We start from the raw sequence: 13,182 nt of genomic DNA, 5'->3' as shown, positions 1-13,182 counted from the left end.
TTAGTTTTTTTGGCCATGTGTTCTTTTGCCCAGGGTGCTCCCACTGAAAACATAGGTGCTAGTTTTATTGTTGTTGATTTAGCGCTTTGTGAATGCCAGTGTCCCTTGACAAACATTACTGTCATGGCCAGTCTCATCTTCTGTCAGCACGCTGGGGGAAATAGCACAGTTAACTCCAAAAGATATGCCTTTCCCTGCTCCCCTCTCTCTCATAGCCATGTTTAATCTGCTAATGCAAATTGCCTCGGCTGCTGCAGGGCCTTGACTTAATCAGCTGTTGATATTTCTCTCTCACTCTCCACAAGCATCGGAGACAAACCAACCTGTCAGAAAAAGCGACACATAAACACACTGCCGCAGATGACATTAAAAATGAGTCCTGTGTCATATTTGTCCCTGTTGTCTCGTCAGAAGCAGTGAGGTTGGAGCGTGTGTATCTTTAATTGGACATGTCTGCTTCAGATCTGCACTTTGAGCTCCGCCAGGCAGAGGGAGAGGTCGTGATGAGAGCTGGGAGAGAGCCTCAGATGCTGCTTCCTCGTAAGAGGACACAGTTTGCTGGAATAATAACACTCTCAAGATTACATTTGGATTGCCATTATTTCCCACTGGGCAGCATTCAGTCTGCCTTTACAGTGTGGCTTGTGTCTTCTTTCCCATCGACTGCCTGCTTTTTTTTTTTTTTTGGACTTTATCATCATTGTTTTCAATTGCTTCAATTTTTTTGCTGTTCAACACTCTGTAGTAATTTGGTACAATCCACATGCTACAAAAATGACCACCTGTTATTTGGAAGTGTGTGGTTTATGTAGGAAAAAGGGTTTAAATTGTAACGTTTGATGGGAATTATACCTTATGATTCAATTTTAAAGGAGTCACAATTCAATTCCTGAAACAATCCTCGATACATTTTGATGTAGAATTTTTTTGAAATGATCAGATCTATAGAATTCATTGGTCGTTTTTCGACCTTCAGAATTCAAATTTCCTGGTAATTCACTCAACCCCATGTCATCCAAGATTCAGTCGAAAAGAGATTCCAGAAAACATTCCAGGATTTTTCTCCATATAGTGGACTTCAATGGCTACAAACGGATTGAATGTCCAAATTGCATCTTCAAATGCAATCCCAGCCGAGGAATAAGGGTCTTATCTAGCAAAACGATCAGTCATTTTCTAAAAAAAAATTATATACTTTTTAGTTTTTAACCACAAATGCTTGTCTTGCACTACCTCTGCGATGCGCCACGCATTACGTCATCATGTTGGAAATGCCAACACTTTCACTTACCACTGAACCTCCGCCTACATCACATGTGACCTTTCCAACATGATTACGTAATGTGTGGCGCATCGCAGAGAGGAGGCACATTCCCGTTAACCCCGGGTGTTTTAATCAGTCTCTTTTGTCGACTTTCAACCCTTTCTGTCCTGATTTCTCTGAGTGGAGGTCTATCGGTGGTTAAATGTATGGGTTTTTTCAGATCTTTCGATCTAAAAAAATGAAATATACTTGTGCAATTTACATATGACCGTGACCGGAGATGATGTAGAGCAGCAGCTTTTGTTTCTGCTCTGATTTCGTCTTGGCTTTGGACGTTTTTCATCTTCAAACCAAATTTGAAATCCCTTAAGCCCAGGATACACTGCACGATTTTAGCAGTCCTATAAGATCATTGTAAAGCACACTGTGCGACATGGATCTATTAAACTTGGGTACAACATGCATGTAGACTGTATGCTGATGACACCCATTGACTCGTAGGCTACGATGCAAGCTTCTATAGAAGAATAAAATGTCATCAGCATGTGCTAGAGGTAAACAAAAAGACCATGTTGAATCACACTTTGGCAGTTGTAGTTTTATGTGTGCTGAAAAAAAAAGAAAGCGGCGAAAGAAGGGAAAAGAGCTTGAGGTAAGCGGTTTTAAGTTTTAGTGCCATGTTGCATTTTTATTGGCTGGTCAGTAGACGTAGGTTGTAGCAGCAAACACACTGCATTGATCATGCTGAATTTCTGACACTGTCACAAAATTATCGTGGGCTATCTTTGGTCGCAAGACTGGGAGAACAGCCATCTTTGAACCTCTCTCACTGTACGATATAAGACCAACTATTAAGAGCCATGATCACAGAAATCGCCACGATTGTTTCACGATGGGAATCATTCGTCTGGGACAGGCAAAAATCGTGCAGTGTATTCCGGGCTTAAAGTTTAAATCCCGTCTGGCTAGCATGCTTCCCATAATGTTTATGCATAATGCAATCCATTAGGTTAGTAGGCAGAGAGTAGGTGGTCTTTTGTGGCTGTGTAAACACATTTGACCACATGAGCATCTACACTACGAAAGCTATTTGGTTGAATGTGTTTTCGACTATCTCTGCAAATGGTCGAAAGTGCGTAGACAAGCTCAAAACTTTTTACATCTGTACACGTCTGCATGCACACCAGTAAACTGATAACTAACATACCAGCTAATTGAAATAACCAGTTTTCCCCATTTACATGCAAACCAGTAAACTGACAACGCAAGTAAACCGCGTTTACATGACTTTATTAATAAATCGGGTTATTTCCCTGTAGTGAACGTCAAAACATAATTATTTGCGTATCTGACTCCGAGTATTCCATATGTTATGTCAGTTTTGATGTTAAAGCTTGCAACGTCAGCGAGAAACTATTAATAATAATAATAGAAACTATTATTCTCTCATGCAGTTACAGATGCAGCGTTTTGACTAAAACACTTCTACGTCTGCCGCACGAGAGATGAGAACATATTTTTACAATTTTCCAGGTCTTGAAAGAGTCTGCGTTTGTGATATATTTTCTTCTTCCTTTCCTGCAAAACGTGTGCTCTCTCTGGATGCGTTTAAATCTGCATTAAAGGTGCCCTAGAACTTTTTTTTAAAATATGTAATATAAGTCTAAGGTGTCCCCTGAATGTGTCTGTGAAGTTTCAGCTCAAAATACCCCATAGATTTTTTTAAATTCATTTTTTTAACTGCCTATTTTGGGGCATAATTAGAAATGAGCCGATTCAGGGTGTGTGGCCCTTTAAATCTCGTGCTCCACGCCCCAAGAGCTCGCGCTTACCTTAAACAACATAAAAAAAGTTCAAACAGCTAATATAACCCTCAAAATGGATCTTTACAAAGTGTTCGTCATGCAGCATGTGTAATCGCGTAAGTACAGTGTTTATTTTGATGTTTACATTGATTCTGAATGAGTTTGAGGCTATGCTCCGTGGCTAACGGCTAATGCTACACTGTTGGAGAGATTTATAAAGAATGAAGTTGTGTTTATGCATTATACAGACTGCAAGTGTTTAAAAATGAAAATAGCGACGGCTCTTGTCTCCGTGAATACAGTAAGAAACGATGGTAACTTTAACCAACAATAGCCTACATTAGCAACATGCTAATGAAACATTTAGAAAGACAATTTACAAATATCACTAAAAATATCATGTTATCATGAATTATGTCAGTTATTATTGCTTCATCTGCCATTTTTTGCTATTGTTCTTGCTTGCTTATCTAGTCTGTTGATTCAGCTGTGCACATCCAGACGTTCTGCCCTTGTCTAATACCTTTCATAATGTTGGGAACATGGGCTGGCATATGCAAATATTGGGGGCGTACACCCCGACTGTTACGTAACAGTTGGTGTTATGTTGAGATTCGCCTGTTCTTCGGAGGTCTTTTAAACAAATGAGATTTATATAAGAAGGAGGAAACAATGGAGTTTGAGACTCACTGTATGTCTTTTCCATTTACTGAACTCTTGTTATTTAACTATGCCGAGGTAAATTCAATTTTTGAATCTAGGGCACCTTTAAGGATGCGTTTCTGTCACGTATCACACATGCCCACTTCAATAAGCAGACAGAAAGAAGGTTAATGCGTTTACATGCCGCGTGAAATCGTGGTAAGACCTAAAAAAACTACCTGTTCCGATCGGTTTATGCTTAAGCCGTTTATGACCTTGCTCCGAAAAAAGAAAATGGGTTACCGCGTTTACATGACCACGTTCGTTGTCGGCTTATTGCGCATAATCGGCTTAAGAACGTGCATTTAAATGCACTTTATTTGTGATCCGATGAACCAAAATGCATCTTAATACCAGGTGTAAACAGCCATTATGTCTGTTGTATTTTATAAATATTGATCAAATATTTTACAATTTTTAACTATATAGGCTAGTTTAGGCCAAGTTTTAGATTTAGATTTCAGACTGAAAAATCTGTGTATCATGTAAACACTTTTTTGTTTTAAATTCATTACTGAAATTCTCTTTTTTACTTTTTATGTTTATTTATTAAATCTATACAAAAAAGTACTATAAATCATTATGCAATTGGAATTGGAATTGTTACATTATTTATGATTCCCATCCCTGCAGCCAAAATGTTTCCAGACGTGTTTTTGATTTTTTTTTTTTCATTCAGATGTAGCCCGAGTCCATCCCCAGTCAGTAAATGTCCTCAATGCCATTTTTGCATTTTTGCGTTGCACACTGAATGACACTCTGTATCTGTAATGTTTTCTCCTTCAGTTGCTTTTTCAATAAACAGAATTATTCATAATTCATTTATGATTCTGATTATGAAAATTCTGTAATCCAGAATTGTTGGAGAACTAATCTGTGAATGGCTTTTTTTCCCCTCCTCCCACCCCTAGTTTGATCATAAGTCCCCGCAATCCATGTCATGTCCTCCCTCCTTGTCTCTCTCTCCAGCTCATAACCTCGTTGCCTTTCTTTTTCTTCTTCCAGTCTGTCGCTGTTGATTTCACACCCCCTCTCATTTAGTGTTAGTGTTTTCATATCAGAGACATGGACATTAGTGCGTAATGACAGTAAGTCTTGACGCCTAAAGAACTGATTGCTCCAGTCCTGTCATATCAAAGACACAAAGGAGTCTTAAGTAAATAAATCAGGCTATTCTACTCTTGCCTACACAGAGAGCATCCCGTCAGCGTGCTCTGAAGGTCTGGGGTAAACGCTGTTTATTTCTCTCATCTCTTTTGAAGTCAGAGATTGGAGGCTGGACATGATGATTTAGACATCTCATCAGCAACACCACATATCTGCACATAACTAAAGCTGGCTTTACAGGCTCTGTGTTAAGGGGTAACTCCAGTGCTTGTTGTTTTGGTTTGTTTTCCTGTGGCTTGGCCTAAAGGAGAGCATCATTAATGCTCTAACATTGGAGTATGTTTGTTCGCCTTTTTAAGCTGAACTTTCTCCATTTACTAAAATGTAAACCATGGTGAATATGAATAGGTATAATTTAGCAGATAATACGTATATATAACTTGTCAAATTAATGCTAAACCTGCTTTTTAGACTATTTTTGGGCTATTAGGTTCAACAGGAAAGATGGCCGTATGGCCCAGGGCCAGTGGAGAGTTTCAGGCCAGTTGACAAAACTGTCAGTCCCAATTTTGTGTCATGTACATGTGTTTTTATGAATATCCAACTTGAACTTTTGCTTTATAGGGTTAGTTCACCCAAAAATTTAATTTCTGTCATTAATTAATCATCCTCATGTTGTTCCACACCTGTAAGACCTTCGTTCATCTTCAGAACACTAATTAATATATTTTGATAACCCAAGAGGTTTTTTTATCCTCCATTGAAAGCAACGAAATTAGCACATTCAATGTCCAGAAAAGTAGTAATAACATTGAGAAAATAGACCATGTGATTATAGTGGTTCAACCTTAATGTTATGAAGCGACGAGGACACTTTTGTGTGCAAAAACAAAACAAAAATAACGACTTTATTCAACAAATTCGTCTCTCCCTGTCTTTCCTATGCTACTCTATTTTTGTTGCAGCTTCCAGGTTCTATGTTCGAACGGTGGCTCAGTATTGGCCGATTCACGTGAGCAGCACGATGCATGTGTGTGATGCTGATGCAGGAGGTACGTTCAGACGTAAACATGGAAATGTAGCACTACGCCAACTCCGTAACAGACTTACAGAGAAGAGGTTTATTTTTGGTTTGTTTTTGCACACAAAAAGTTCTTGTCGCTTCATAACATTACGGTTGAACCAATTTAGTCACGTCGACGACTTTAATGATGTCTTTACATTGAATGTACTAATTTCATTGCTTTCAATGGAGGATAAAAAAACCTCTCGGATTTCATAAAAATACTTGGCAGTTGTTCCGAAGATGACCAAATGTTTTACAGGTGTGGAACGACATGAGGGTGAGTAATTAATGACAAATTTCATTTTTGGGTAAACTAACCCTTTAAGGCATGAATTGAATATTGTTTTTGCAAACTGAGAAAATGAAAAAGACACTAAGGTACAATTGTCTATGTAGCTGACTAACATGCATGAGGACGTTTTGCATGAGGAAGCTGACAACGCGAAGCTGACAGCGCATCGACAGACAAGACAGAGCAGGTTACTTTTAATATGATACAAAGGGCCCTATTTTAACGATCTAAACGCAAAGTGTAAAGCGCACGGCGCAGGTGCACTCAGGGCGTGTCCAAATCCACTTTTGCTATTTTAACGAGGGAAAAACGGTCCGTGTGCCGGGGCGCATTTTTGAAATGGGTTGTCCCTATTCTCTTAATGAGTAATGGGCGTAACGTTCAATAAACCAATCAGAGTGTCATCTCCCATTCCCTTTAAGAGCGAGATGCGCTCGCGCCATGGCGGATTGCTATTTACATGGCGGAATTTGTTGGCGGAAAAGCTGAACGCTTTTATATTTATGTAGCCTACACAATAATATTCTTTTACACTGTAATCCTTTTGTTTTTAATATTAGGCATGTTTGTGTGATGCGCATCCTTGTGTGTAATAAGCAAAGTCAATGCGCACTGTGGACGCGCCCAGAGGCGCAGTTTCTACCAACGCGCTCTAACAAAAAAATATTGCGCCATTGACTTTAGACTTTAGACCAGGTTTGAGTTGGTCTATGGCGCAGTCTATTTTCAGCTCCTTAAAATAGCAATGCGCCGACAATGCGCCTGAACACACCTCTTTTTTAGACCAGCACTCCCATGGGCGCACTAACTGGCGCAAATGCATTTACTAATTTAAGGACGTGGCGCTGAACGGGAAAACGCGAACGGCGCCGGACGCAAACTAGCAAACACGCTTGCGCTGCGCCTTGCGTCGCATTGCGCCAGGTGTATTATAGGGCCCAAAGTCACAAATTTCAAATTTTGTCATTTTTAAAGAAATTTAAACAAAAAATACCATTTTGTGGCTCTTTAATGCGTCGTGACAGATCGCTGTAGCGCCTCAGTTTAAACGGCTTGTAAACCGATCATCTCTTCCGACTAGTTAATTTATAGTATCAAATAAACATGAATGAACTTCAGAAGGAATGTTGTTTCAACCACGGAAAGACGTCAAGTTCATGTCCATGACATTAATCTACTAACTCCCCTGACTGTTTTGTCGGACATAATGGCGGATTCGCCGTTATGATTGGTTAGATCGCCTGTCAATCAAACTCCTGGCGAAGGGTCAATTGACCGTGTGTGAAGATCTGCCCCCTTAGTTACTGTTGCTATGTCCGACAAGCCATGCCATTCTCATGCCACACATCATGTTCTCACGCAGTAAAAAATACAACGCGGAGCAAAGAGGAAATGTCGACAGACAAGGCAGAGGAGGTTACTTTTGATACGAAAAAAAAGTCTCAGTTTTACGTCAGTACACACCTTTATTCAAGTTCAAGTCCACGACTTTAATCTACTAACTCCCCTGACTGCTTTGTCAGACATAACGGCAGATTCGGCATTATGATTGGTTAGATCGCCTGTCAGTCAAACTCCCGGCAAAGGGTCAATTATATCACTATGGATGTTCAGTGTGTGTTGTTGCAGTTCATGTTGTCTTTGAGATACCACATGAAAAAACCTATTCTATTCTATTCCTACCTATCCCTACAAGGATACAATTGTATATAGCATGTCAAAGTTGTCAAAAGAAGTGGGATCAAAATATAAATCTTGCATGTCAAACTAACAACTATCAACTGCTTAAGAACCTGAATTTGGCGTTTGAACTTGAATGATCCACTTCTGTCTCAGATTTCTGCTGCCCATATAGAGTATGGGCTTCCCTGTAAATGTGTGAAATGATTGACATGCAGAAAGCATCTCAAAGTCTTCTGTTTGGCCAAAGAACAAATCTGACTTTGGTATGGATTTTTTATTTTCCATAAAAGAAATTGCTAACTGCACCTTTAATGCAAACAAAGCTTTCTGTTTGCGAATATATTTGAGTCACAATTCATTTGTCAGAAGTGTTGTAACTATCTGAGAACATTTGCTTCTGCAGCAGTAACATCTGAGGCACTTTCAGGCTGCACTTTTGAAAAGTTTAAAGCCTCTCTGATATTGTCGAGTCCCATCATGTCACGTCAGTTTATTGTTAGAAACATTACCTTATACTTAGTCATAGCCCTGTGTTTTGTGGGTCATATTCTCTTTGCGTCACTCTGTAGTCAGTGAGAAATTGAAAAAACTCTTAAGCACACACTGCTCAGCGGGGGCTTCGTTTCTGTCAACTCTTTAAGAGTTCCTTGCTACATGGTAGGTCTGCTTGTTGTGGAACACGCTCTGGCTGTTTATTCTCCACTGAACCAAGTGGCACTATGATAAGATTCTGTCGCTGTAATTTTGCAAGGTCACATTTCCATGGTGAAGATGGCTGGTTGGTTGATTCGTGCCCAATCGTTTCTTTCCTAACTGATGGTCTGAGCCTTCTTGCTTGATGAAATATCACAAGTCTTCAAATTAATGTTATGCTCTGCTGGTTAAACCTGGAATGGAATATTTCATACTATTTTTAGCAGCTGCGCAGGTTATGTATGCATATCTGAAGGACGAATATTGCTATACCGGTGCTGTAAAACATGATTGTCTGAGGTGTGTCGGTGGAAACATGATAGATTTTGTAGACTTGTATCAATTACATGAAAAATGACTACATTCAGTGTCATAAACAATTCGCTTGTCCCATTGAATCGAGTCCACCTAGGACCCCATGGGGGTTGTGCCTGATCAAAAGCCATAAGAACTGATGTGGTTATGTGTAGCTAAGTTAGTGTGCTATGCTTTGCTAATCGTTGCACAGTTTGAATGATTGTTGTTAAAGGTGCCCTCGAATGAAAAATTGAATTTATCTTGGCATAGTTAAATAACAAGAGTTCTGTACATGGAAATGACATACAGTGAGTCTCAAACTCCATTGTTTCCTCCTTCTTATATAAATCTCATTTGTTTAAAAGACCTCCGAAGAACAGGCGAATCTCAACATAACACCGACTGTTACGTAACAGTCGGGGTGTACGCCCCCAATATTTGCATATGCCAGTCCATGTTCCCAACATTATGAAAGGCATTAGACAAGGGCAGCCAGTATTAACGTCTGGATGTGCACAACCAAATCATCAGACTAGGTAAGCAAGCAAGAACAATAGCGAAAAATGGCAGATGGAGCAATAATAACTGACATGATCCATGATATCATGATATTTTTAGTGATATTTGTAAACTGTCTTTCTAAATGTTTCGTTAGCATGTTGCTAATGTACTGTTAAATGTGGTTAAAGTTACCATCGTTTCTTACTGTATTCACGGGGATAAGAGAGCCGTCGCTATTTTCATTTTTAAACACTTGCAGTCTGTATAATGCATAAACACAACTTCGTTCTTTATAAATCTCTCCAACAGTGTAGCATTACCCGTTAGCCACGGAGCACTAACAAACTCATTCAAAATCAAAAGTAAACAATATAACAGTATACAATACTCACATAATCCGACGCATGCATGACGAACACTTTGTAAAGATCCATTTTAAGGGTTATATTAGCTGTCTAAACGTTAAGGCACTGTTCAAGGCAAGCGCAAGCTCTGTGGGCGGAGAGCACGGGATTTAAAGGGGCCGCAGCATAAAATTGGCGCGTTTATAATGATGCCCCAAAGTAGGCAGTTAAAAAAATTTATAAAAAAAAAATCTATTTAGTATTTTGAGCTGAAACTTCACAGACACATTCAGGGGACACCTTAGACTTATATTACATCTTTTAAAAACATAATCTAGGGCACCTTTAAAAAGTTATTGTAAAAATTACTGATTCATATTCATTCATTTTAGTCAATTATATGATTTTAGTTTGACAAAAATAAAATGTCAGAGCAAATTGAAACCAAATATTCAAACATTTATGTATTAAGAGCCCATCCACATGGAGACGCGTTTAGCTGTATACGTAAAAAATTTGCATCGTATTGACGTTTCGTCCAAACGGATCAGTTTTGGGAGCCTTAAACCGGGTCCCCCTTGTGTTTTCATGTGTACAGCCAATCTGTATATTTTGTGAAAGTATGATGTCATGACCCCACGTCTCGACCCCAGTCAGACACTGCCACGTCACGTAACAGCAACAACAACAAAAATAACTGACTACAAGCTTTACTAAAGTTTGTATACCAGCACGCAAGGTTTATGCGCATGCTCCACGTCGTCTTCTCCATTTTTAGTGCATCTCTGTGGCAGAATTACAGTGCCACATACTGGTCTGGCATGTATACTACATCGTTTTGAGTCGGTTTCAGTGGTTTAGTGTGTACGAAGCAGTGTTTATGGAATTTCTTTTTAGAACAAGGAATCGATTAGGGAAAGCTTCGTGTGGATGTGGATAGGGGAAGGCTTCGTGTGGATGTGGCCTAAGTGTTATATTAAATATTCACAATGTGACTTACACATTCTCGCTAGCATGTAAACCTCATTTTGTTAAGTTTATGCTATTATTTAGCAAGGATTCAATCAATTGACAAAAGTGACAGTAAAAATTAATACCACCAGCATAGACCTCTTCCTTTCTTTATAAAGCAAACAGTACAGCTGCTCTATCGAGATATTACTGTATATAGGAGAATTTCTGGTCCCACTTTATATTAAGTGGCCTTAACTACTATGTACTTACATTTAAATTAATCATTTGATACAGTGCACTTATTGTGTACATACATGTTTTTACATTGTACTTATATTTTAAAAACACCTGCATGTAATTACATCTGTAATTAATTTCTGTAATTACATTTATAATTACACAGTTGACCCATCCCTTAACCCTTACCCCTACCCTTAAACCTACCCATACCACCAAAGCTTTCCCTAACCTTACCCGTATCCACCTCAATAGCAGCAAAAGTGTTTTGCAATTCAATATGAACCCAATAAGTACATTGTACTTATTTTTTGATCTAAGTACATAGTAGTTAAGGCCACTTAATATAAAGTGGGACCGAATTTCTCATTTAAAACTGCCCATGCCTTAATTGTTTTTGATTTGGCTTTATTCATTTTCACTGTTATGCATTATTCACATTTTAACTGCTGGAAACGTACAGTAGGTTCATGCCAGATTTTTAAAATGTATCTCTTTTTTTTTTTTTGTCCACAGTAAGAGCATTTAAAATTTTCCAATGGGTTGACACTTGTAAAACATGTGGATATAGGTCCCCACAGTATTAGAATTACAGAGTGAACAAAAAAATGCTTTATTTTGTGTAACACATATAGAGTAGCATAAGCCTTGTGGATAAGTTTGTAGTGTATTAGCTGATGGGTAAGATTTTTAGACATCGTAGGAGTACTTTCCCATATCAAGTCCCAATTTGGTTTGCAAGGGGCCAGTTATTTTTCCCATATACTGTAGTAGTGAGAGGGAGTGTGCCACAGAATTGCTTGAGTAGTCTGTTATAAATAAATGGCATTGCTCCTAGTGCCTGAGAGAAATTCACACAGTCCATCAGAGGATGGGAGTCCAGGTTAGGCCTTGATTAGACCATGACTTACAATCTGGTAACAAACCCTTTGTTTTTAAGTAATGATTATTCCAAATGAGGGATTCAGTCGGAAACTTAGGGTATGTTTAGATGACAAACGGAGAAGTTTTTCCTTCGAGTTTTCCGCATACAGACGACATTGTCAAAACGATGTATTCTGCTGGCGGGCCATTAGATGGCGATGTGTATGACGTCATCGTTTTTACAGATTTGCGTTTTTGTTCTTTACACAGAGACCGTTTTCAAAAACTTGCACTTTGAAACAAGTTTTCAAAAGTTTGCATTTTCAGGCCACCAAAACGCCGTTGTTGTGTAAATGAACGACCATAAACGCATAAACAGTTTTCAGTTTCAGTTTTTAGTTGAAAATGGTGTCTTGTAAACGGCCCCTTAATAGAACTTCCCAAAAAAATGCAGACCTCACGCCAAATTTTAAGAGAATTACCCACATCAGAATGAGTTCTAAAGGATCGTGTGACACTGAAGACTAGAGTAATGATGCTCAAAATTCAGCTTTACCATCACAGGAATAAGTTACTTTTGAAAATATATTAAAACAGTTTTATTAAATTGCAATAATATGTCACAATATTACTCCTCTTATTGTGTTTTTGATTATATAAATGCAGCCTTGGTGAGCTTCTTTCAAAAACATCAAAAAATCTTTTCAAAAGAAACATTTGAAGGTAGTGTATGTTGTATATTTATCTAATCTTCATAATTATATAGTATATGACATGTTTGGGTGAGGAAATTAACCTGTAATTAAAGCTGATGTTCTTTCACTGTTTATGTTTAGCTCAAGCAGATCAGTCCCTGACTGTTTTTAATTTGGAATATTAAAAACAATCATATTGTTTCTTTTTTTTGGTATCTGTTAGTATCTTGCTGTCTTTTATATTTTTGTCAGCAATATGTTTTAGCTTTTATTATTTAATTATCACCACGATTCAACTGTGATTTCGTTGATAATATTAACACTGCCAGAGATTTCTGCATTTTCCCATTTTCCACTGCGCTGAGTCTTTGAACACATCTTATGTAAACACTCTGCATTAAGAAACGTGTCCAATTGGGGTCAGGCAAACCCGAAAGAAACTAGGCTAATTATACAGGACTTCCCTTTACATTATGCAGGCAACCCACCAACTATTCGAGAAAATATGTGTTATTGCACATCCCAATAGATTAACAGGTGATGTAGACTGCACATAAGGCCAGAAACAACAGGCTGTGATAGTGCTGATTTTTAATGACCTAAAATAACGAAGATGAGATATTTTGACAAGCTTCCTCCTCAGTCGACTATTTTCTTAATGACTGTATTTTGAAACGC

At 38.4% G+C, this 13,182-nt stretch overlaps 1 protein-coding gene across 7 annotated transcripts in view; it reads left to right on the top strand.

The window, feature by feature from the left end:
* nrxn2a (neurexin 2a) overlaps window positions 1-13,182 on the top strand; it is a 516,409-nt gene that overhangs the window by 174,251 nt on the left and 328,976 nt on the right. The window lies entirely within an intron of this gene.

This window comes from Megalobrama amblycephala, linkage group LG18, assembly GCF_018812025.1.
Source record: "Megalobrama amblycephala isolate DHTTF-2021 linkage group LG18, ASM1881202v1, whole genome shotgun sequence".
Classification (NCBI taxonomy): domain Eukaryota; kingdom Metazoa; phylum Chordata; class Actinopteri; order Cypriniformes; family Xenocyprididae; genus Megalobrama; species Megalobrama amblycephala.
This window is presented reverse-complemented; position numbering and strand designations above follow the sequence as displayed.